Consider the following 24,730-nt stretch of genomic DNA (forward strand, 5'->3'; position numbering starts at 1 on the left):
TATATATATATATATATATATATATATATATATATATATATATATATATATATATATATATATATATATATATATATATATATATATCAATTTTACACTCAGTTTGTCAAAAATTTTCAAAATCACTCCAGTTGAACCATTATGTTAAAAACATAAGAGATTTCTTCAAGGGAAGGTGAAAAAGAATTCTTCCTCTATAGGTTATAAGGCTACGAGGCCAGGCGTGTCCTAAGAGGCGACTAAAATGCCGGGAGCAAGAGGCTAGTAACCCCTTCTCCTGTATAAATTTCTAAGAAAAATTTTCGTTTTTCTTTTTAGATCACCCTGCCTCAGTGGGATACAACTGGTTCGTTTAAAAAATATACACACACAAAATACTTTATTTACAATGAGCAAACAGCGCTGTATAGCCCTTGTGGCTAAGCGCTTCTTTTTGATTATAATAATAATAATACAATGAGCAAGGTCAGGGTTTGTAATATACCACTGTGGATAAAATTCTGTGACATTTCTTTAACATTTCTGAGTGAGTTGTCTCTGAATTCGTTAATTTTTATCGCATTCCAGCACATAATGACGCAAGGTGTGGCACTTGTCTATCAGGCAAGTTTTCGTTTCATTTTGTCTACATCTGGTATTGTAAGTTTATTTAGGTACATGTACACATAAATACAGTTATAAAAAATATCATACATAGCAGTGTATGTGTAGATTACCTAGGATAACCCCCCAAAAAATTCAGTGACTTATTTTCATTGGGGTCCTGGTAATAATTACTTTAACCTTAAAAGTTAAAAAAGGTAAGTAGCTTAACTGTGTGAAAAGCAGTTACAATAAAAAGAGATATAATAAGAAGATAAGATTTTCAATCCCCGGAGGGTTAGCCACCCAGGATAACCCAAGAAAGTCAGTGCGTCATCAAGGACTGTCTGTGTCTTATTTCCACTGGGGTCCACACTCTTGTCCCTCAGGACGCGACCCAACACCAGTCGACTAACACCCAGGTATCTATTTGCTGCTAGGTGAACAGGACAACAGGTGTAAGGAAACACGTCGAAATATTTCTACGCCGCCAGGAATCGAACCCGGGCTCTCCGTGTGTGAAGCGAGAGCTTTAGCCACCAGACCACCGGGCTCCCGGTAAACTGAGTTATTTACGTTAACACTAAAGAGAGGATCAGATCACAGTAACAGGTACATGTATGTTAGCTATACATGAAACATGTATTTTAGCTATACTCGTATCCCGGCCTGAGCCGGGCAGTAGTGACATCCAAGAGTCTGCTTATTTTGTTGGAAGCCATAAACATGTGGATACTACTTCATGATAGAATGATGATAGATGGATTGACTGGTGTCAGCCTTCTTCAGTCTTAAGCCAATAAAGTTCAGTTGAAGTTCTTTTCTTATTATTGTTCTCAAACTGCTGACAGTCCAAGATAGCAGTCTACTCCTCCTTAGCCAATTCATCAGTTCTATCGTGCATCTGAAGACCAATGTGAGATGGAATCCATGGAAGGTGTACTCCAACTCCATTGTCCACAGTCCTACGATACCTATGTTTGGTTTCTGACACAAACATGCCACTATTTATACTCAAGGAGTTTAGAGCATTTAAGGATGATAAAGAACCTGTTTCAATTAAAGTGTCAGTCTTAGATTCATGGACGCATTTGAGTCCAAGGAATGTGGCAGTTCTGTTTGCAGGGTAATTGATGCGTGCTCCAATATCTTTATGACAGTTATCACTCTGTATGACAAGATCAGTACTACCAGATGCACCAGTGGATTGGTGAACAGAACCATCAACATAAAAAATTTGTGAGTGTGCAGTGTGACTTAAGTAATCAATATAACTTAAGGCATCCGGCTTTGGTGGTGGTGGTGCTGCTGCTGATAGTGGTACTACTCCTTCAAATGGTGCTGATAGTGGTGTTGCTGCTAGTGGTAGTGGTTCTGTTGGTGGTGGTGGTGGTGGTGCTGCTGATAGTGGTGCTACTGCTGGAAATGGTGGTGATAGTGGTGTTGCTGCTAGTGGTAGGTGGTTGGTGGTGGTGGTGTTGCAGAAGAAGCAGCAGCTTCCTTCATCTGGTAACCATTTTTCCACAACAAATCTATCATCTCTTAAACTCATTACTTAGACTTTGCTTCCTCAGTCACTGCTCATTCTTCATATTGCTAGGCAAGCCGTATCACGCTTGTGGGTTTAGTACTTCTCATTGAAATAATACTGGAAGCCCAGTAATTTGTAACTTATAGTGGCCCTTAAGAAACACACCAACACACACACAAACAGGTAGGCAATGGACGACTTCTGCGCCATCCCTCCTCGGATGTGGACGTCTCTTTCTCGCCTGAGTATCGGTGACAAATGTCCCTCGTTCTCTCTGGGACGCTTGTTCTCATCTACTTTTCCCTACGGGCACATTACAAGAGGGGCACCTATCATCGGCTTACTTTTAGCCAGTTCCATGTTTCCGTGCTGCAGATAGTTCTTTAACGGTTTTCGTGGGAAGCCGGTTATTAAACTCAGGTGGGGTGTGGGCGTTTCGCACTGCTAGGGTTTGGCAAGGGGGACTACCTGATCTAATTGAGAACTTCTGCTTTCTGTATCTATTTACAAAGGGACTTGTGTTCCTCTTTGTTTTAGCGCCCAGCCTTGGACAACAATATTATTAGTCCGCCTGAAATTCCTAGGCTTGCTAGGCATGCTAGTGGCCTTTATTGTGATTTTTTTTTATAATATGTAAACCACCTATTGGAGGACAAAACTGACCTAATTTGCTCGAAATGCTCTGCATAACAAGCGGCTTTCTGTATAGTAGTATGCCATTGATGTCAGCTAAGACTGTGTATATGTACTTGTAGAAATAAAGATATTATTATTATTAATTCAATTCAATGTCTTCCTCGTACATCGGGAAGCTGGGCTCGATACTGCGTAAGCTGTCATTAGTCCTGATAAACCTAACAGGAAGTAAAAGAACTGCACGGACTCTCACCCACGCGGCCTTGCGCACGTTCAGGGTGATAATAACTGTGGAAACTTCTTCACTCTAAAAGTTTCCCAGGACTGAATAAACCGTACGGGGCCCTTGACATCCACACACACACAAAACACACTATTTATTTATTTATTTATTTATTACAATTTGAGCACACATACAGAGGTACAAAAAAAAAATGCAGATAAGAGCAGCATGCCAAAGCCACTTATACTATGCAGCATTACGGGCTTGCTTAAAATTAACTTAAGATTAACTAAGCAATGATGAAATCAGTGATAAAACATTAATGTAAACAGATTACTATAAAGCACAAGTGAGTATTACAAAGACAGGTCATATGGTTGCATGCATTGTTGTACATTCAGTCGTATGGAGAATTCTGTTAGGTGGTGTATTTAAAAAAATAGTAAAGTTAGATTGGGTTTTAGGTTTAACATTTATGTGATATAATTGTGAGAAACATTTAAGATATACAATTTATAAGGTTGAGTTATTCAGTATTTATTTGGTTTTGGGTGAGTAAGTGATCTTTGAGAAGAGACTTGAATTTATAAACAGGTAGTGTTTCTTTTATATTTACAGGTAATGAATTCCAGATTTTAGGGCCTTTTATGTGCATTGAGTTTTTGCATAGTGTGAGATGGACACGAGGAACATCAAAGAGTGATCTGTGCCTTGTGTTATGGTCATGTGTTCTGTTGGTTGGCAAGGAGATGTTTGAGGGGAGGGTTAATATCAGAGTTAAGTGTTCTATGTATGTAATAGGTGCAGTAATAAGTATGGATGTTTTGTATGGTGAGTAGGTTTAGTGTATTGAATATTGGTGGAGTGTGCTGCCTGTAGTGAGAATTTGTTATCATTCTAACTGCAGCCTTTTGTTGGGTAATTAGTGGTCTGAGATGGTTAATTGTTGTTGAGCCCCATGCACAAATTCCATAGGTGAGATAGGGGTAAATAAGTGAGTGATATAGGGCCAGGAGGGCTGACTGTGGAGCATAGTACCGTATCTTCGATAGTATGCCTACAGTCTTGGAAATTTTTTTAGAAATTTGTTGTATATGTGTATGAAATTTGAGTCTATTATCAAGGTGGATTCCTAAGAATTTTCCCTCTGTTAGCTTTGTGATAGGTGATCCGTTTATCATTATGTTAAGAGGGACATCTGTAGCTCTGTTACCAAACTGAATGAAGTAGGTTTTGTCAATGTTTAGTGTAAGTTTGTTAGTCCTCATCCAGGTAGATATTTTCTGTAATTCGGTATTTACAGTATTGGCTAGCGTGACTGGGCTCGGGTGGGAGAAGACGTATGTAGTGTCATCTGCAAATAGTGTGGGTTTGAGTAATTGCGAAGCATTTGGTAGGTCATTTATGTATAGGAGAAAGAGAAGAGGGCCAAGGACACTTCCCTGTGGGACACCAACTGTAATTGGTTGTGCAGAAGAGTTTGCCCCATTTGCGTACACATATTGGCTTCTGTTACTGAGGTATGACTTGAGGTAGTTGAGGGAGTGCCCTCTTATACCATAGTGTGACAATTTTACGTGGAGCAAGTCATGGTCAACTGTATCAAAAGCTTTACGTAAGTCAATGAAGATCCCCAGTGGGACTTCTTTTTTCTCTATTGCAGTGTATATATGTTCTAGCATGTGTATAATAGCATCATTAGTATTTTTATTAGGCCTGAATCCAAATTGGCAGGGGTTGAGTATGTTTTGGGAGATAAGGTAGGAGTAGATTCGTTTATGAATTAATTTTTCGAAGATTTTTGAGAGAGGGTGTAAGTTGGATATTGGCCTATAGTTATTCAACTCTGGTCTCCTCCTTTGTGGATCGGGGTGAACCTTGCTATTTTGAGTACTGTAGGGAAGGTGGAGGATTCAATGGATTTGTTAAAGAGTGTTGCAATGATTGGTGATAGCACTTGTGACACTTTTTTGTATATAAGGGTGGTAAGGTATTTAAATTTCCTGCCTTGTTTTTTAGTGCGTTGATAATAAGGGAGACTTCGTATGGGTTAGTCGGAGCTAGGAACAGTGTGTTCGGGTAGTTGCCGGTGAGGTAGTCATTTGGTGGGGTATCTGAGCTTGGGATTTTATTGGCAAGGTTTTGTCCTATAGTGGAGAAGAAATCATTGAGTCTGTTTGCTGTTTCTGTTGGTGGGAGTTGGGGTTCATCTGATTTTGCTAATTTTATTTCGCTATTTCGTGATATCTTTTTTGTTCCCAGAATTTCTGATAGGGTTTTCCAGGTCTTTTTTATATCACCTCGTAAGTTGGATAATCTGTTCTCATAATACAATTTTTTTGCCCTTCTTATCAGGCTGGTTAGGATTGACGAGTAACGTTTTGTTTGGTCTCTGGTTATGTGACCCATTCTGTACTGTTTTTCATATTGGTGTTTTGTATTTATGGATTTGAGAATGCTGGGTGTTAGCCAGGGACTGTTCAGTCTCTTAGCTGTCATGTTTAGTTTTTTTAGGGCAGTGCTTATTATAGAGGTATTGGGTCTTTTTTAGAAAATTATTAATACATTCGTCAATATCTGTATAGATTTCTAGCTCAGTGTGCCAGTCAATGTTTGCTACTGCTGTTGTGAAGTTATTAATGGCTGCCTCATTGTGAAGTCTAAAGGTGACTTTAGTAGTGTCTTGGGGTAGTTTACCAAGAGTTGTTATGAGGAAAGTAGGGTAGTGGTCTGTGGTATTATCTGTAATTATGCCTGATTTTAAAGGGGATATGGTGTTGGTCCAGATGTGGTCAAGTAGGGAAACACTAGTCTCTGTAACTCTTGTAGGTTTTGTTACTGTTGGTAGCAACATACAGTTACTCATTGTGTTTGTGAATTCAGTAACGTGTGGGTCCTGGTCTTGCAGGAGATTTATATTGAAGTCACCTGAGAGTAGTAAGTGATCTTTGTTCATGCGTGCATCAGTTATCATACTTCCTAGGTTTTGACTAAATTGGCTAATGTTTGACTGTGGAACTCTGTAGATGTTAATCAATGTGAGAGGTTTTTGTAGGTATTTGGATTTGAATTTAGCTATTATATATTCCCCATGTTCATCCCTTGTGCAAGTATTAGTGATACATTCTAGTTGGTCTGAGTAGTATATGGCTGTGCCACTCCCTTGTTGGTCTGGCCTACAGTTGTGTATGGCTGTGTAACCAGGAATGGCATAGACATCTGTACTATCAGGCTTTAGCCAGGTTTCAGTTAGCGTAATGATGGACATATTGGCATGTAAGGAATTTAGTAATGCTATGAGGTCATCGTAGTGCTTGCTTAAAGATCTGATATTGTAATTAAAGATAGTTATGTTGTTATTGGCACTGAGAAGTGCCTTTGATTGTTCTGCAGTGTAGTAATTACAGTAACTGTTTGGTTCATTTAAGTCATTATATAAGAGGTTGGTATCAGGATCAATGCTTGTAATCATAAGATTTGTAGTGAATCTATAGTTAGAATTAAGTATAAAACAAAGTAAATAGTCTTAAGCTAAAAAATAGCACCTGAACTATTTAACAAATGTAAAATAATGAGCTAAGGTAGTTTTTTTTTTCTTTTTTTTTTTTTAAGCTAAAATAAAAGAGACAATATAAAAGGGACTAATACAAATAAAGTGATAATCAAATAATGGAGCTTGGGAATATGATAGTAGGTAGTACTATAAAGGTAATTCTTTAAAGTTAGAATTATAGTATAAAATTATAATATAAAAGGGACTAATATAAGTTGTGGTGAACTATAAAGTGGTAATCAAATAAATGAGCTTTGGAATGTAATGGCAAAATTGTGAACTTATTCTACTTTAGCACCTGAGAATAGCACCTTGATTATTTTAACAATTGTGAATATATATACTAGGGTAGTTATATAAAGCTAAAATAAAGGAGAAAATATATAAGGGACTAAAATTAAGTAATGGTAAACAAAGTTAAATGGACAGATGGTCACTATGAAATAATATTGGTTTAGGAGTAAGATCTGATTTGTAATATTAAATAATTGAGCAGTTAATTGCACAATAAAAAGTAAAAAAAAAATGAGGTAGTTGGTACTAGCTAGCAAAAGATAGTTTTGGTACTTGCAAAAAAGTAATTGGAATATATACTAATTGCATACACAATGAAAAGTGACTAAAAAACAAGTAGTGATAAACAAAATTAAATGGACAGGTAAGAATAATGAATATTATTAATTTGGAGTAAGATTTGACTTGTAATTTAAAATTATGAGCAATTAATAGCAGTAAGAAAGAAGTATAGAGTATTGGAGGTAGTTGGCATTAGCTAGTGATGAAAAATAATAAAAATAATAATGCACAATATAATAGTAACATACACTATATGCACCACACGTATATATGTATTAAGGGCACTTATCTAATCTGTTACAGAAATGTCAGCTTTTCTAAGGAAGGTAGAGAAATCATGTTCGTTTGAGATGGTATATTGTTGTCCTGTTGATGTTTTCCTTACTAGTATTTTCCCATCTCGCGTGAAACACTGATGTATTTTGTTTTCCTGTTTAAGTTTTCTCAGCCTGAACAGAAGGTTTTGACGTTTTTTTGTTAGACACTCATTTATGTACACTCCATTTTTCATTGTAATTGCTGATTTAATTAGGTCCTTTCTTTTATCGTATGAATGAAGTCGGATCATTATACTGTGTTTACTTCCTGGTTTTCCTAGCAAACGTGTTTCTTTGATTTCATTGTTTTGCACGATGACTTGTACGTGGTTCTGTATTATCCTGATAGCAGTTTCTTTGCACTGTGCTTGTGTTATGTCACAAGGAATGTGTGGACTGTTTATTATAACTGCATCAGACAACTTATCTTGTTCAGTTTTGTCGTCTTGGAAATCAAGGTATTCATTTAGTCGAGTGTGCATGTTCTGATTCCAGTCCTTGATTGCTTCTTCAACCTTCATATTTATTGTTGTTATTTGCTCAGTGTGACTGGCTATAGCTGCTTTTAGAGTATTTTCTGTGTCAACACTTCCCGATGTAATCTTCTCTTCAAGGTTTAGGATCTTTTTCTCGAGGTTGGTTATCTTGGATTCTCGTCGCTCGAGTGTTGCTTTGATATCTTTGATTTCATTTTCTAGAGCAACGATGTAGTCCTTGATATTGTCAGGAATAATCATACCTGAGTTATCATGGGTGAATCCTTTGAAGGGAGTGGAGTTGGAGGGGGAGTCAGCCATGTTTGTTGTTGTTGTTGTTGTTCCTTGGGTGGCGGCGGTGAGGGGGGATGATACACCGGCGTGATTGAGTTCTAGGGTCACTTTTATTACGGCGTCCTTTCATAGCACTGAAGGATACTGTAGAATGGAGGAGAAGGCTTGTTTTCTCGGAAGTGATTGTCTGGCAGTTTTGGGTTAGCTAGATCTTCTAATTTTGTCAAGTCATTCTTGTATTCTGTTGTTGTGGTCTATTCTTTTATTACTGATCACAAGTTTTGATGAGCGATGTTTTTTTTTTTGAGAAAGAAGAGCTTCTGCGATATCCTTTCATAGTATCACTGAAGTAGATACTGTGTAGCAATGGAGGAGAAGGCTTGTTTTCTCGGAGCTTGGGTTAAGTGATTGTCTGGCAGCGGAGGCAGTGTTTGGGTTAGCAGGGCTGTCTTCCTTAGATCTTCTAATTTTGTCAAGATTTGGGTTACATTCTTAGTATTCTTGGGTCATGTTGTGGTCTACGTGGGTTCATGTAGTTGATCTTTCACTTAGGCCATCACAAGTTTTGATGAGCGATGTTTTTTTTTGAGAAAGAAGAGCTGGTAGGATACCGTTGCTGCCGCTTCCGCCGCCGCCCGAAATATATGACTTAAGACTATGACTTAAGAAATCGTAATGACACGATTGCAAACAAACCATACCCCCGGCCGGGATTGAACCCGCGGTCATAGAGTCACACTAGTTGGCGAAGGTAACAAATTTGACAAATTGATTGCTCTACTCTGATAAAATTAATGAATTTAGAGACAACTCACTCAGAAATGTTCAAGAAATGGGAGAGTATTTTATCCACAGGGGTATATTACAGATCATTCTGTGTGTGTGTGTGTGTGTGTGTGTGTACTCACCTAGTTGTACTCACCTAGTTGAGGTTGCACGGGTCGAGTCCGAGCTCCTGGCCCCGCCTCTTCACTGGTCGCTACTAGGTCACTCTCCCTGAACCGTGAGCTTTATCATACCTCTGCTTATTATGTGTGTACGTGTGGGTGTGCGTGCTTGTGTGTATGCGTATGTGTGTACGCTCGTGTCCATGTGTCTGTGCGTGCGCCCTCGTGTGTGTATGTGTGTGCGCGCACTCGTGTGAGTATATGACCCACTTAATATTTGTATTTATAACTCATTACAATTGTGACCGGGTGTGGACGTGTCAGTGGCTTTTAATTTTAACAAATTATTTTGTAATTTGTTCATGACTGTAACCATGTATAGGAGTGACTTGCCATGATTGTGACCAGATCTACCTGGAGTTCATTACCTTTGTAACTAGTTCAACTATTATAATTTTGGGGCCCAGTCCCTGGACACATTATGTACCTTTGTAATCTTTTGACTACCGCCCACAGGATGGGTATGGGGTACATAATATACATATTAAACTAACTACTCTAGGAAGGTTTGTACAGTTAGTAACTAATATTAGAAGTAATGAAGTAACCTTAGACATTAACATAGGTAGGCTTAGGCTTTTAATATAGGCAAACGTTAGGTTATATTAGCCAAGGAAAAATGGCAACCCTCATGCTTGAATGAGGAAGTGTATCACAGACGCTAGAACGTTCTTCTAAGACCTGGCACCACTGGGACAAGTGCTGTGAACAACAGCGCGGCTCCCCACGTGACTACACATACTAGACCTGGGTGTAGTGCTTAGTTATGATTGTAATAATTTGATGTTGGTGAGGGGCTCTTAATCTAAGGAACTGGACCAGTGCTTCAATACCTTGATGGATTTAGCGTTTAGTTCCTATAATAATAATCCAATACCTTGAATCAAGTGTGAGTGCCTTCCATTCTTTGAGTCCCTATGGCCCCAGTGGGTTTGGTGCTCCCCATGAATGTAATAATAGTGTACCAGCATATTTCTTGTCTCCATTTAAAAAAAAATTAGTTGAATGTGTAGGAAGTTTTGAAGGCTGGGCAGTGGTGCACCACCCATATGGGTGGTGCACCTTAATGCACCTTAATCCAAGGAATAAGATGCCTATGGGTTTAGCATTTTCTCCTGATTAACAGAATTCAAGGCAGCTCTGTGTGACCCTTGTGGGTTCAGCGCTTAGTTCTGATTATAATAATATGCCAATTACCCCCCTTCCTCAAGGGAGGTTCCTTGATGTTGGTAAGGGGCTCTTGGTCTAAGGAATTGGACATATGCTTCATTACCTTGAATCAAGACTATTATATGACCTCTAGCCTATTAAACATCTGCCAATCCATGAAATATTAATGTTGGAACCATTGTAATATTGTTATTATGTGCAACTTCAAGATTATTATTCTTATAAATGTCCACCTTGACTACCTCGCATTAGTATTAAGATTAAAAATTTTAATAAAATTTAACCACTCATATCTTGTCTAGATTTAAGTAGTTATTATTTACTTGGATTAGTCTTCCCTAAATGTCCCGGCATGATAGTGACTTTGTACTTAACAAACCAAAATTATAATTACACATTGTAACCTTTACAAAGGTATAAAATCTTTATTTTTATCTAATGTCTTTCATTGTACAAGGCACAGTACTCGCTCCCATCTTGTTCCTTATCCTCATATCCGACATAGACAAGGATGTCAGCCACAGCACCGTGTCTTCCTTTGCAGATGACACCCGAATCTGCATGACAGTGTCTTCCATTGCAGACACTGCAAGGCTCCAGGCGGACATCAACCAAATCTTTCAGTGGGCTGCAGAAAACAATATGAAGTTCAACGATGAGAAATTTCAATTACTCAGATATGGTAAACATGAGGAAATTAAATCATCCGAGTACAAAACAAATTCTGGCCACAAAATAGAGCGAAACACCAACGTCAAAGACCTGGGAGTGATCATGTCGGAGGATCTCACCTTCAAGACCCCTTGATGTTGGTGAGGGGCTCTTGATTTAGGGAATTGGATCTGTGCTCCAGTTCCCCGAATTAAGCCTGAATGCCTTCCACATCCCCCCCCAGGCGCTGTATAATCCTCCGGGTTTAGCGCTTCCCCCTTGATTATAATAATAATAATAATCACCTTCAAGGACCATAACATTGTATCAATCGCATCTGCTAGAAAAATGACAGGATGGATAATGAGAACCTTCAAAACTAGGGAGGCCAAGCCCATGATGACACTCTTCAGGTCACTTGTTCTATCTAGGCTGGAATATTGCTGCACGCTAACAGCACTGCTCACATAAGAAAGGAGGAACACTGCAGTAGGTCTACTGGCCCATACTAGGCATACTTGATTGGGTAATTCTGTGTTAATCTACCGGGTTAATAATTATACTAAGAGTTTAGTGTCAGAGAAATAGCAAGCATCGAACTTAAGCTAAAAGAATCCTTTAGGAGTCAGGAATCGCGGGAAGAACTAAAAGCCATAAATGAAATCGAAAGAAACCCAAAGTATTTCTTCTCCTATGCCAAATCAAAGTCGAGAACAACGTCCAGTATTGGGCCCCTACTTAAACAAGATGGGTCCTACACAGATGACAGCAAGGAAATGAGTGAGCTACTCAAGTCCCAATATGACTAAGTTTTTAGCAAGCCGCTAACCAGACTGAGAGTCGAAGATCAAAATGAATTTTTTATGAGAGAGCCACAAAATTTGATTAACACAAGCCTATCCGATGTTATCCTGACGCCAAATGACTTCGAACAGGCGATAAATGACATGCCCATGCACTCTGCCCCATGGCCAGACTCATGGAACTCCGTGTTCATCAAGAACTGCAAGAAGCCCCTATCACGAGCCTTTTCCATCCTATGGAGAGGGAGCATGGACACAGGGGTCGTCCCACAGTTACTAAAAACAACAGACATAGCCCCACTCCACAAAGGGGGCAGTAAAGCAACAGCAAAGAACTACAGACCAATAGCACTAACATCCCATATCATAAAAATCTTTGAAAGGGTCCTAAGAAGCAAGATCACCACCCATCTAGAAACCCATCAGTTACACAACCCAGGGGAACGGGTTTAGAACAGGTCGCTCCTGTCTGTCTCAACTATTGGATCACTACGACAAGGTCCTAAATGCACTGGAAGACAAAAAGAATGCAGATGTAATATATACAGACTTTGCAAAAGCCTTCGACAAGTGTGACCATGGCGTAATAGCGCACAAAATGCGTGCTAAAGGAATAACAGGAAAAGTCGGTAGATGGATCTATAATTTCCTCACTAACAGAACACAGAGAGTAGTCGTCAACAGAGTAAAGTCCTAGGCAGCTACGGTGAAAAGCTCTGTTCCACAAGGCACAGTACTCGCTCCCATCTTGTTCCTTATCCTCATATCTGACAGAGACAAGGATGTCAGCCACAGCACCGTGTCTTCCTTTGCAGATGACACCCGAATCTGCATGACAGTGTCTTCCATTGCAGACACTGCAAGGCTCCAGGCGGACATCAACCAAATCTTTCAGTGGGCTGCAGAAAACAATATGAAGTTCAACGATGTGAAATTTCAATTACTCATTAGAGATTTTGCCACCGAAGTGGCTAGTTTATTGTGCACCCCATATCCATCCTGTGGACGGTAGCGCGAGAGCATATGGATACACAAAAGGCCTAGGAACTAGGCCCCAAAGGGTTAACAGGAATACATATGGATTTATATCTACATATCTATAGTTCACTTATCTGTTACAAGCAAATTTAGGAAATTTGCTTAGTATATCTGGTATCTTATTTTCATTAATAAGATATCTTGACATGTCACATAGGTTATTATACTGTCTGTCTCTGTATTCCTCAATAAGTGGACAATTAAGCACATAGTGTTCAAGAGAGTGACCATATGCCTGATCACATAATTTACATTTAGTTTGATCATCATCTGTGTGTCTCCCAAACTGCCAGAAGTACTTGTAACCAAGCCTAAGCCTGGCCACTACAACATCAGTCAGTCTGTTCACATTGCAAGTTGCTCCATAAACATACTTATCTACGTTCATGTTATCATAGTGGGTTATAGATCTACTCAGGCTTCTAACTGCATTCCTATAACAATCATTTTCATTATTTACTTCTCTCCTAATATTATTCCTAATGCTAGACACAGTTATAGCAAAGTTATATTCTACATTCTCCTTCTCGATACTCTTCTTGGCTAACATATCAACTTTATCATGAAGGAGTAATCCAATGTGTGATGGGATCCATAGCAATTGTACATTAATTCCTTTGTCCCTAATTTTTGAGTATCTATACCTGGCTTCCCCAATGAGCATGTTGTTGGAGTCATTATATGAGCCAAGAGCCTTCAATGATGACATAGAATCAGTAATGATGATAGAGTCAAGCTCAGTGTCATAGGTTAGCTTTAGCGCCATTAGGATTGCAAACAATTCAGTTTGCAGTGTAGACGCCCAGTTGTTAATTCTTATGCCTAACTCAACAAATTTATTATCGTTCTTAACTAGGGAGGTGGCAACAAGAGCAGATGCAGCCCTGCCAGAAGACTCCTGTTTAGATCCATCAGTGTATATAACTTGTGATAACTTGTTACTACCAGCTAGGTGAGAAATTTCTTCTTGAGCAGTTGCTCTAACAAGAGATTTAAGGAAGGGATTACTAGCAATGAGCTTCTTGGGAGGGACTTGTAGGTATGTGATATTAAATGAACACATCTTCCATGGAGGGGTGAAATGCTCTTGTTGCCTACAGTGATACAGTTCATGCAGGTTATAAAACTTAATGCAATTGCACGTTTTCACAATCCATTTAGATCTGTGTGTATTTACCTCTAGATACTTGGTAAGATTCACTGTGACAGTGTCTGGTTCGTTTCTCAACATTCTAATACCGAGTACAGTGTTAATTTCAACAATCCTATCACTGATACTAGAAATACCAAGCTCCTTCCTCATGTTAAGAACTTTTGTAGATCTGGGACAGCCAAGAATAATCCTCAGAATACTCAGATATGGTAAACACGAGGAAATTAAATCTTCATCAGAGTACAAAACAAATTCTGGCCACAAAATAGAGCGAAACACCAACGTCAAAGACCTGGGAGTGATCATGTCGGAGGATCTCACCTTCAAGGACCATAACGTTGTATCAATCGCATCTGCTAGAAAAATGACAGGATGGATAATGAGAACCTTCAAAACTAGGGAGGCCAAGCCCATGATGACACTCTTCAGTTCACTTGTTCTATCTAGGCTGGAATATTGCTGCACACTAACAGCACCTTTCAAGGCAGGTGAAATTGCTGACCTAGAAAATGTACAGAGAACCTTCACGGCGCGCATAACGGAGATAAAACACCTCAATTACTGGGAGCGCTTGAGGTTCCTAAACCTGTATTCCCTGGAACGCAGGCGGGAGAGATACATGATTATATACACCTGGAAAATCCTAGAGGGACTAGTACCGAACTTGCACACAAAAATCACTCACTACGAAAGCAAAAGACTTGGCAGACGATGCACCATCCCCCAATGAAAAGCAGGGGTGTCACTAGCACGTTAAGAGACCATATAATAAGTGTCAGGGGCCCGAGACTGTTCAATTGCCTCCCAGCATACATAAGGGGGATTACCAACAGACCCCTGGCAGTCTTCAAGCTGGCACTGGACAAGCACCTAAAGTCGATTCCTGACCAGCCGGGCTGTGGCTCGTACGTTAGTTTGCGTGCAGCCAGCAGCAACAGCTTGGTTGATCAGGCTCTGATCCACCAGGAGGCCTGGTCACAGACCGGGCCGCGGGGGCGTTGACCCCCGGAACTCTCTCCAGGTAAACTCCAGGTAAACATGATACAGTGAAGTACAAAAGAATACAGTTAAATGCAGCATGCCAAAGCCACTTGAATGCATAGCATTACGTTTGTACAGCAATGCATGCAACCATCCTACCTGTTTTTGTAATGCTCATTTATGCTTGTTATCTGTTTACAATAACCCCAATGGAAATAAGTCACTCTGTCTGACTTTTTTGGGTTATCCTAGGTTCTCTACACATATGCTGCTATGTATGATAATTCTATGTAACTGTATTTGTGTATACCTGAATAAATTTACTTACTTACTTAATACTTCATTGCTTAGTTAATCTTAGGTTAATTTTAAGCCTGCCCGTAATGCTATGCATGCAAGTGGCTTTGGCATGCTGCATTTAACTGTATTCTTTTGTACTTCACTGTATCATGTTCAAATAAATAAATAAATAAATAAAGAAGTTGGCACCCCTGTAGAGGTGCGCGCGTGCGCACTCAGGGAAAAAACACCAATGGTGGGGAAACTGTGTCAGGAATCACGTGCAAAGTACAGTGAATAACGTACAGTAAGTAACGTACATAAGACTTAATAGTGTAGGAATACTTGTGAGTGGCGGGTTTATTAATGGTGTCTGGTTTGTTATAACTGGTTTATTATAACTGGTTTATTGTTATAACGTGTATTATAGCTTGTTTATTGTTATAACTGGTTTATTATAACTAGTTTATTTATTATTATAATTGGTTATTATAACTGGTTTGTATATTATAACTGGTTTATTATAGCTGGTTTGTTATAACTGGTTTATTGTTATAGCTGGTTTATTTGTTATAGCTGGTTTGTTATAACTGGTTTATTGTTATAGCTGGTTTATTTGTTATAGCTGGTTTATTTATTGTTATAGCTGGTTTATTTATTGTTATAGTTGGTTTATTATCAATGGTTTATTTATTATCACTGGTTTATTTATTGTTATAGCTGGTTTATTGTTATAACTGGTTTATTTATTGTTATAGTTGGTTTATTATCACTGGTTTATTTATTGTTATAACTGGTTTTATCAAGGTTATAAAACATCAAGGTTGTTACCTTGATGTTGCCGTTGTGATCATTTATGCCCTAAATTTTACTTTATATATCAAGGTTGATTTGTTGTATAATTATTTAGTACAGGTACATGTAAATATAATTATTTAGTACAGGTACATGTAAATATAATTATTTAGTACAGGTACATGTAAATATAATTATTTGGTACAGGTACATGTAAATATAATTATTTGGTACAGGTACATGTAAATATAATTATTTAGTACAGGTACATGTAAATATAATTATTTAGTACAGGTACATGTAAATATAATTATTTAGTACAGGTACATGTAAATATAATTATTTAGTACAGGTACATGTAAATATAATTATTTAGTACAGGTACATGTAAATATAATTATTTAGTACAGGTACATGTAAATATAATTATTTAGTACAGGTACATGTAAATATAATTATTTGGTACAGGTACATGTAAATATAATTATTTAGTACAGGTACATGTAAATATAATTATTTAGTACAGGTACATGTAAATATAATTATTTAGTACAGGTACATGTAAATATAATTATTTAGTACAGGTACATGTAAATATAATTATTTAGTACAGGTACATGTAAATATAATTATTTAGTACAGGTACATGTAAATATAATTATCATATATATAAATTATCCACCAGGATAACACAAGAAAGTTTTCAAGGGACAGTCCCCCAGGATGCCACCCACACCAGTCATCGACTAACACCCAGGATGCCACCCACACCAGTCATCGACTAACACACAGGATGCCACCCACACCAGTCATTGACTAACACACAGGATGCCACCCACACCAGTCATCGACTAACACCCAGGATGCCACCCACACCAGTCCACTAACACCCAGGATGCCACCCACACCAGTCCACTAACACCCAGGATGCCACCCACACCAGTCATCGACTAACACCCAGGATGCCACCCACACCAGTCATCGACTAACACACAGGATGCCACCCACACCAGTCATTGACTAACACACAGGATGCCACCCACACCAGTCATCGACTAACACACAGGATGCCACCCACACCAGTCATCGACTAACACACAGGATGCCACCCACACCAGTCATCGACTAACACACAGGATGCCACCCACACCAGTCATTGACTAACACCCAGGATGCCACCCACACCAGTCATTGACTAACACCCAGGATGCCACCCACACCAGTCCACTAACACCCAGGATGCCACCCACACCAGTCCACTAACATCCAGGATGCCACCTACACCAGTCCACTAACACACAGGATGCCACCCACACCAGTCCACTAACACCCAGGATGCCACCCACACCAGTCCACTAACACCCAGGATGCCACCCACACCAGTAATTGACTAACACCCAGGATGCCACCCACACCAGTCCACTAGCACCTAGGATGCCACCCACACCAGTCCACTAACATCCAGGATGCCACCCACACCAGTCCACTAACACCCAGGATGCCACCCACACCAGTCCACTAACACACAGGATGCCACCCACACCAGTCCACTAACACCCAGGATGCCACCCACACCAGTCATTGACTAACACCCAGGATGCCACCCACACCAGTCCACTAACACCCAGGATGCCACCCACACCAGTCCACTAACATCCAGGATGCCACCCACACCAGTCCACTAACACCCAGGATGCCACCCACACCAGTCTACTAACACCCAGGATGCCACCCACACCAGTCCACTAACACACAGGTACCCATTTAACTGATGGGTGAACATAGACAACCGGTGTAAAGAAACACGTCCAATGTTTCAACCTTGGCTGGGAATCAAACCTGGACCCTCACTGTGTGAAGCCACCTGTTAACCACCAGGACACGGGGCACCGTGCCTAAGTTGTCCTAGTTAATCTCCACACTACTGTAAGTTTATTTACTTACAAGTACACATAAATACAGTTACACAAATTAGCATACAATGTTTGAAGCTAGCATTATAGGTGACCTTAAAAATAGGCTGAATTTTTTTTTTTTTATATTTTATTTAAAATACAGTATACATTATACATGGAAGTAAACATATGTCACTAAACCAATCAACATGTATCAACAAAATTAAAGTACAACATACATATACACAATCCAAATAGAAAAAGGTACACTTCACACAAGTGTACCAACAACATATCCAGATAATCTACTTCAGCACACTTATACATCTTATGCCAAGTTTTATATACAAAATTCTTAAAGGTAAAAACCTCACCACATACCATTAAAACCAATACATCCACCCCTCACCAAAGGTACATTTATAAAGTCGTATATATGTGCTCTGGAAGTAAAAAGGTACCCCCCCCCTCATCAAATACCAACAATACAATGACATACTATAAGAGCGCAGGATACTACTTGCTCTAAGTAACAATTAATGAAAACTTTGCCTAGCATACAAGGATAATATACTCTATATCTCAACACGGGTGCAATCCACCCAAGACTTCTTCATACACTATATACCCTATAGCAGTATTAAAACATGACATACACCGCTACTTGAACTCATATTCATACCTGCTCCAACAAAGTCATCTAAAATTATGTATTTACACAAAATCAATATACATTTTTATATTACCTTACATATACTCTTACATGTGACTTGTAACATTAAAATAGCAAAGGGAAACCAACCACGTGTACTTAAAATATATAACACTACCCTGCACATACAGTGTCACACGACATGTACTATATAATCTTAACCAGGCCACTGAAACATTATATGTTAGGCCTTATTGCCAAAATACACTCTCGCATAATATTAAACTGTACCACGTTACTCATTACAGCTATTTACACTTCCGAACCTTCAGATATACAGAAATTGTGTCTTACAGAATGCTTCCTACAAGAAGGGAAACCCCGGACTTTGTATCACAGCATATTCTAAACGGTCATATGGCATACCTTAGTAACACCACGTAGTATGTGCTTTCTATAACATCTTTGAAGACACTCTCAACAATAACGAACAGTTATTCTCAAACACACTACCCTTTCATTCACCTTATATACACACAATGATGTAGTGCTCCAATACACTACATATATGTACTATCCAAAATCTTCACAACATAAAGGGAACACATGTGTAATACCACCACACACACCACACTTGCTACACAGGAAAAGCATAAATGTATCAATACAAATCCAATCACACACTTTAAAAGCCATCCACACATCCCCACTCAAGAAACTAGCTCGCCGTTACCCCTTACTTTACACTTAAATCCCGTAAATCCTTCAACTTAAAACTCCGGTATCCCTCAGTAAATGCTGTCTCCCACCTTCCCCCATAAAGATCCCTATTTCGACACTTAGTTCTATAAATGGTGGCCGCTAACACCTTTATTCTTTCATCCACACCCACCTCCCTCATAGCCCAAGACGTATAAATAAAATCAGTGACCACATACGCAACCGCATTCACCACCATCTGACTCATCCCACCTGTATCTAAACTTAACACCCTTAACACCTGTAACCCTTCCCCGAACCCACTAACCTAACTACCCTACCTAACCATACCCTCACAGCTTCTAAACAATTACAAAAATACACTGCATGAAAAATAGTCTCTGAACATCCACTCGCCTTGCACTCCCCTCCCTCCCTTAGTCTCCTATTAAATAACACAACACCAGACGGCAAGATTCCATGTAGAAACCTAAACATTACCTCCCTTACACCTGGTTTAACACGCAATTGCCGTAAACATTTCCAGATATTCCCCCACACATACATGGGGTATGCCCCCTCAACTGCCGCCACCACAGACCCACCCCCCACCCTCTCAAGAATCCTCAATGTGAGGCGCTTCGGATCGCTCACATCATTAAAACCCGCAACATGGCCTCGCCAATCATTAAATCCTTACCATAGGCTGAAAATTGTCTAGATTTAAGTAGTTATTATGTGCTAGGATTAGTCTGCCCTATATGCCCCAGCATGATAGTGACTTTCTTTGTACTTAGCAAACCAAAATTGTAATTACACGTTGTAAGTAAGTAATTATTCAGGTATACACAAATATGGTTACATAGATTATCATACAAGACTGTTCAACTGCCTCCCAGCATACATAAGGGGGATTACCAACAGACCCCTGGCTGTCTTCAAGACCCCTGGCTGTCTTCAAGACCCCTGGCTGTCTTCAAGACCCCTGGTTGTCTTCAAGCAGGCCCTGGACAGGCACCTAAAGTCAGTACCTGACCAGCCGGGCTGTGGTTGGTACATTGGACTGTGTGCAGCTAGTAATAACAGCCTGGTTGATCAGGCCCTGGTCCACCATGAGGCCTGGTCACAGAACGGGCCATGAGGGCGTTGACCCCCGGAACTATCTCCAGGTATACTCCAGGTGTACTTAGCAGCATATGTGTAGAGAACCTGGGATAACCTAAAAAGTCAAAGTGACTTATTTCCATTGGCCAGTAGGCCTGCTCCAGTGCTCCTCCATTCTTATATTCATATGTTTATGTACAGTAGAACCCGCATATGCAGAGATTCGGTTTCTACAGTTTCAGTTATCCATGGTTTACCGTGGCCTGAACATATCCTTAATTTTGCTTAATAATGTTGGCAAGACACGACAGTAGTGATGGTGGCAGTTGTTCAGAGTCTAAGACAAGCCATCAAGTAGTTCCCATTAGCAAAAAAGTGATGATTCTCCACTTACTGTGTGTAATTTATCAATTAAACTTCATCATAGGTATGTATGTAAGTGAGAAACAACTTGGTCATACCCTGAGTTTCGAACTTTCTTCGTTCCAGAAGGCTGTTCAAGTGCCATTACCGAATGAATTTGTTCCCATAAGGAATAATGTAAATTAGATTAGTCAGTTTCAGACCCCAAAAATACACTTACAAAGGCACGGATAATACACTTACATAATTGGTCGAGTTGGGAGCTGTTCAAAACTCGGGGTACCACTGTATGTGCATATGGTTTTCAAATTCAAATTCAAAGTATATTCTCTATAAAGATTACAATGTTGAATTTACAGAATTTGGTTGTTGTGTGGTTTACATGTAGTTAAATAATGATTACAGAGTGTACCACTAGAACGCCTAGCATGGCTAGGCATTTTGGGCAGACTTAGTTTAATTCTTTATTTTAAAATATTACAAATTATGAGGTAAGTTGATATTATGGCTAAGTGACTAAATACTAGTTTGTGAGTTTAGCAATGTGAATGCTTTTGTTTTGGCACAGTACATAGTTTCAGTATTGGAGTATCATAGGATTCATTATTTTAAGATTGAGATTAATATTTCTGTTTATGGTCAAATGGGTGAGTGAGTGTAAGTGTGAACCACCAGGTGGTATTCGTGTAGTTAGTTGATGGGGTGTATCAGGGAGATAAGATGTTTTCTAATGGTAGTTTTGAAGGTGATGAATGTGTCTGCAGTTCTAGAGTTCTCAGGTAGGGTGTTCCAGATTTTAGGGCATTTGACATACATTGAATTTTTGTAAAGGTTTAGTCGGACACGGGGAATGTCGTAGAGTTGTTTGTGTCTGGTGTTATGCCTGTGGGTTCTGTCACAACTATCAAGAAAGCGTTTTAGGTCAAGGTTGATATTGGAGTTTAAGGTCCTGTAGATGTAGATTGCACAGTAGTAAGTGTGGATGTACTGAACAGGGAGTAAGTTTAGATCTATGAAGAGTGGGGGGGTGTGTTGCCAGGGATGGGATTTAGTGATTATTCTTACTGCAGCTTTTTGTTGGGTTATTATTGGCTTTAGGTGTGTTGCTGCAGTTGATCCCCAAGCACAAATAGCATAGGTGAGGTATGGATAAATAAGTGAGTGGCATAGTGTGAGAAGGGCATTTTGCGGCACGTAGTATCGTATCTTGGAGAGGATCCCAACTGTTTTGGATACTTTTTTGGTTATGTGTTGGATATGGGTGCTGAAATTCAGGTTGTTGTCAAGGTATAGGCCTAGGAATTTGCCCTCATTATGTCTGGTAATTAGAGTGTTGTCGATCTTAATGTTAATTTGTGCATCTCCTGCTCTGCTACCAAACATAATATAGTAGGTTTTGTCAGTGTTAAGCGTAAGTTTATTGGCTGTCATCCAAGTCGATATTTTGATCAGCTCCTCGTTAACAATGGTGTTGAGGGTGGCAAGATTAGGGTGAGAGATGACATAAGTCGTGTCGTCAGCAAAGAGAATGGGTTTCAGGTGTTGGGATACGTTTGGAAGATCATTGATGTATATGAGGAAGAGCAGGGGACCAAGGACACTTCCCTGCGGAACTCCAGTATCAAGTGGCTGTGTTATTGATGCTGTGTCTTTAATGGTAACATACTGATACCTATTAGTAAGGTAAGATTTGAAATAAGCAAGCGCATGGCCTCTTATACCATAATGATCAAGTTTGTGGAGTAGGATGTCGTGGTCTACTGTGTCGAAAGCTTTTCTTAGGTCAATAAAAATTCCTAGTGGATATTCCATATTTTCCAATGCTGTGTAAAGCAGATCTAGCATTTTTATGATTGCATCATTAGTGCTTGTATTTTTCCTAAATCCAAATTGGCAGGGGTTGAGTATGTTTTGTGCTGTTATAAATGAATATAGTCTCCTGTGCACGAGTTTCTCAAAGATTTTGGATAGCAATGGTAAGTTTGATATTGGCCTATAGTTGTTTAAGTCTGTAGGGTCACCACCTTTATGTATTGGTGTAACCCTTGCCATCTTGAGTAGTTTCGGGAAGGTGCTAGTTTCTAGTGACTTGTTAAAAAGTAATGAAATAGCATGCGAAAGGAAATGGGCCGCTCGCTTGTACAGTAATGGTGGGACATTAGACAGATTCCCTGAGTTGTTTTTAAGTGACTTTATAATCTCGGTGACTTCCGAGGGCTCAGTTGGTGCAAGATAGAAGGAATTTGGGAAATTCCCATCTAGGTAGTCCCCGGCATGGGCATTGGTATGTGGGATTTTATTGGCGAGATTAGATCCTATGGTTGAGAAGAAGTCGTTTATCTTGTTAGCTGTGTCAGTGGGATGTAGTGGTGTTTCATTAGGTTTAGTTAGGACAATATTCTTGTTTTTTTTCAGTTTGTGGGTCCCTAGAATCTGAGAGAGTGTTTTCCAGGTCTTTTTTATATCTCCTCTAGTGTCTGTGAATCTACTGGAGTAGTATAGTTGTTTGGCTTTCTTTATTACTTTGGTGAGAACTGATGAATAGTGTTTAAGAATATCTTTGTGTATTAAGCCCTGTCTATATTGCTTTTCATATTGGTGTTTCTTGTCAGTGGATTTCAGAATGGTGCTGGTTAGCCATGGGCAACCAAGCCGTTTGTTTGTGATCTGTTTCGTTTTTATAGGACAATGTTTGTTGTATAGTCTAAGTAATTTGTTAAGAAAAATGCCTGTCCAGTCATCAATACCATTGGCCTTGGAGAATTCTGTAGGCCAGTCAACAATCTCTAGGTCAGCTGTGAACTTCCTTATTGAGGCCTCGTCATGGAGTCTAAATGAGACTTTGTTGTATTCAAGTGGTGGTTTATTAATGTTTGTCAGGAGGAAGGTAGGGAAGTGGTCTGTAGTGCTATCTGTGATTATCCCTGATTTAAGGGGGGCTAGTATATTGGTCCATATGTGGTCTATTATGGTTGCACTTGTCTCAGTGAGCCTGGTTGGTTTAGTTATTGTTGGTATGAGAAGTGTGTTGTTCATATTGTTGATGAAATCAGTTACAGGCTGATCATCTAGTAAGCCAAGGTTGATGTTGAAGTCTCCAGCTAAGAGAAGGTGGTGCTTATTCATTTGTCTGTTTGTTATTAGTGACTTTAATTTCTCACTGAAATTTGGGATGTTTGTGTGAGGTATCCGGTAAATGGCACCGATTGTTATAGGTGTCTTAATGTTTTTTACAGTAAAATTAGCAAAAATGTATTCCCCATATTCATCACTAAAGCAAGTGGTGCTAATACAAGATAATTGGTTAGAGTAATAGATTGCAATACCACCCCCAACTTGGTTTGGTCTGCAGTTGTGAATTGCTGTGTATCCTGGTAGAGGGTAGATATCTATTGTGTCCTGCTTAAGCCAGGTCTCAGTAAGAATAATGCAGGAGAAGGGTGTCTTTAGTGATTCAAAGAGTGCCAGGAGGTCATCATAGTGTTTGCTTAAGGACCTGATGTTGTAGTTAAGTACTGATAGACTTTTAGCATTGTTTAGGATAGTGCTGGCTTGTGATGCTGTGTAATAAAGGCAGTTACTTTCCAATAGGTTTTGATTGGGTGTCAGATTATGGAGGTTTAGATCAGGGTCAACGTGATCAATCATCTTCTAGGTTTAAATTATGGTTATTTATATCCTGAGTTGTGTGTTGAGTTCTAGTACTGATATCTGTAGTGGTGGGAAGCTTGGATAAGTATATAGCTAGAGTATTTTGGTCATATAGAGTATAGTCACTACTACACATAATGAAGTTGATGTTGTCTATGTGTTGTGCTGGAATGAACTAAAGTACAACTAGGTATAAACTAGTAATATAAAAATACAAATTTAAAATAGAACAAGACTCTCACTTGTAATTGCATTAAGGTCTAATATAATGACTTTTGTGGAGTCTATGTTTTGAGCTAGAATGAGCTATAGTACAACTAGATCTAATCTAATAATATGAAAATACAAATTAAAAATAGCA

General features: G+C 39.2%; 1 pseudogene; it reads left to right on the forward strand.

Moving 5' to 3' along the window:
- Positions 1-573: 573 nt before the first annotated feature.
- The window catches only part of LOC128703532 (alpha-aminoadipic semialdehyde synthase, mitochondrial-like), a 44,941-nt pseudogene continuing 20,784 nt past the window's right edge, over positions 574-24,730 (forward strand).

The sequence above is a fragment of the Cherax quadricarinatus genome, chromosome 73 (assembly GCF_038502225.1).
Source record: "Cherax quadricarinatus isolate ZL_2023a chromosome 73, ASM3850222v1, whole genome shotgun sequence".
NCBI lineage: Eukaryota > Metazoa > Arthropoda > Malacostraca > Decapoda > Parastacidae > Cherax > Cherax quadricarinatus.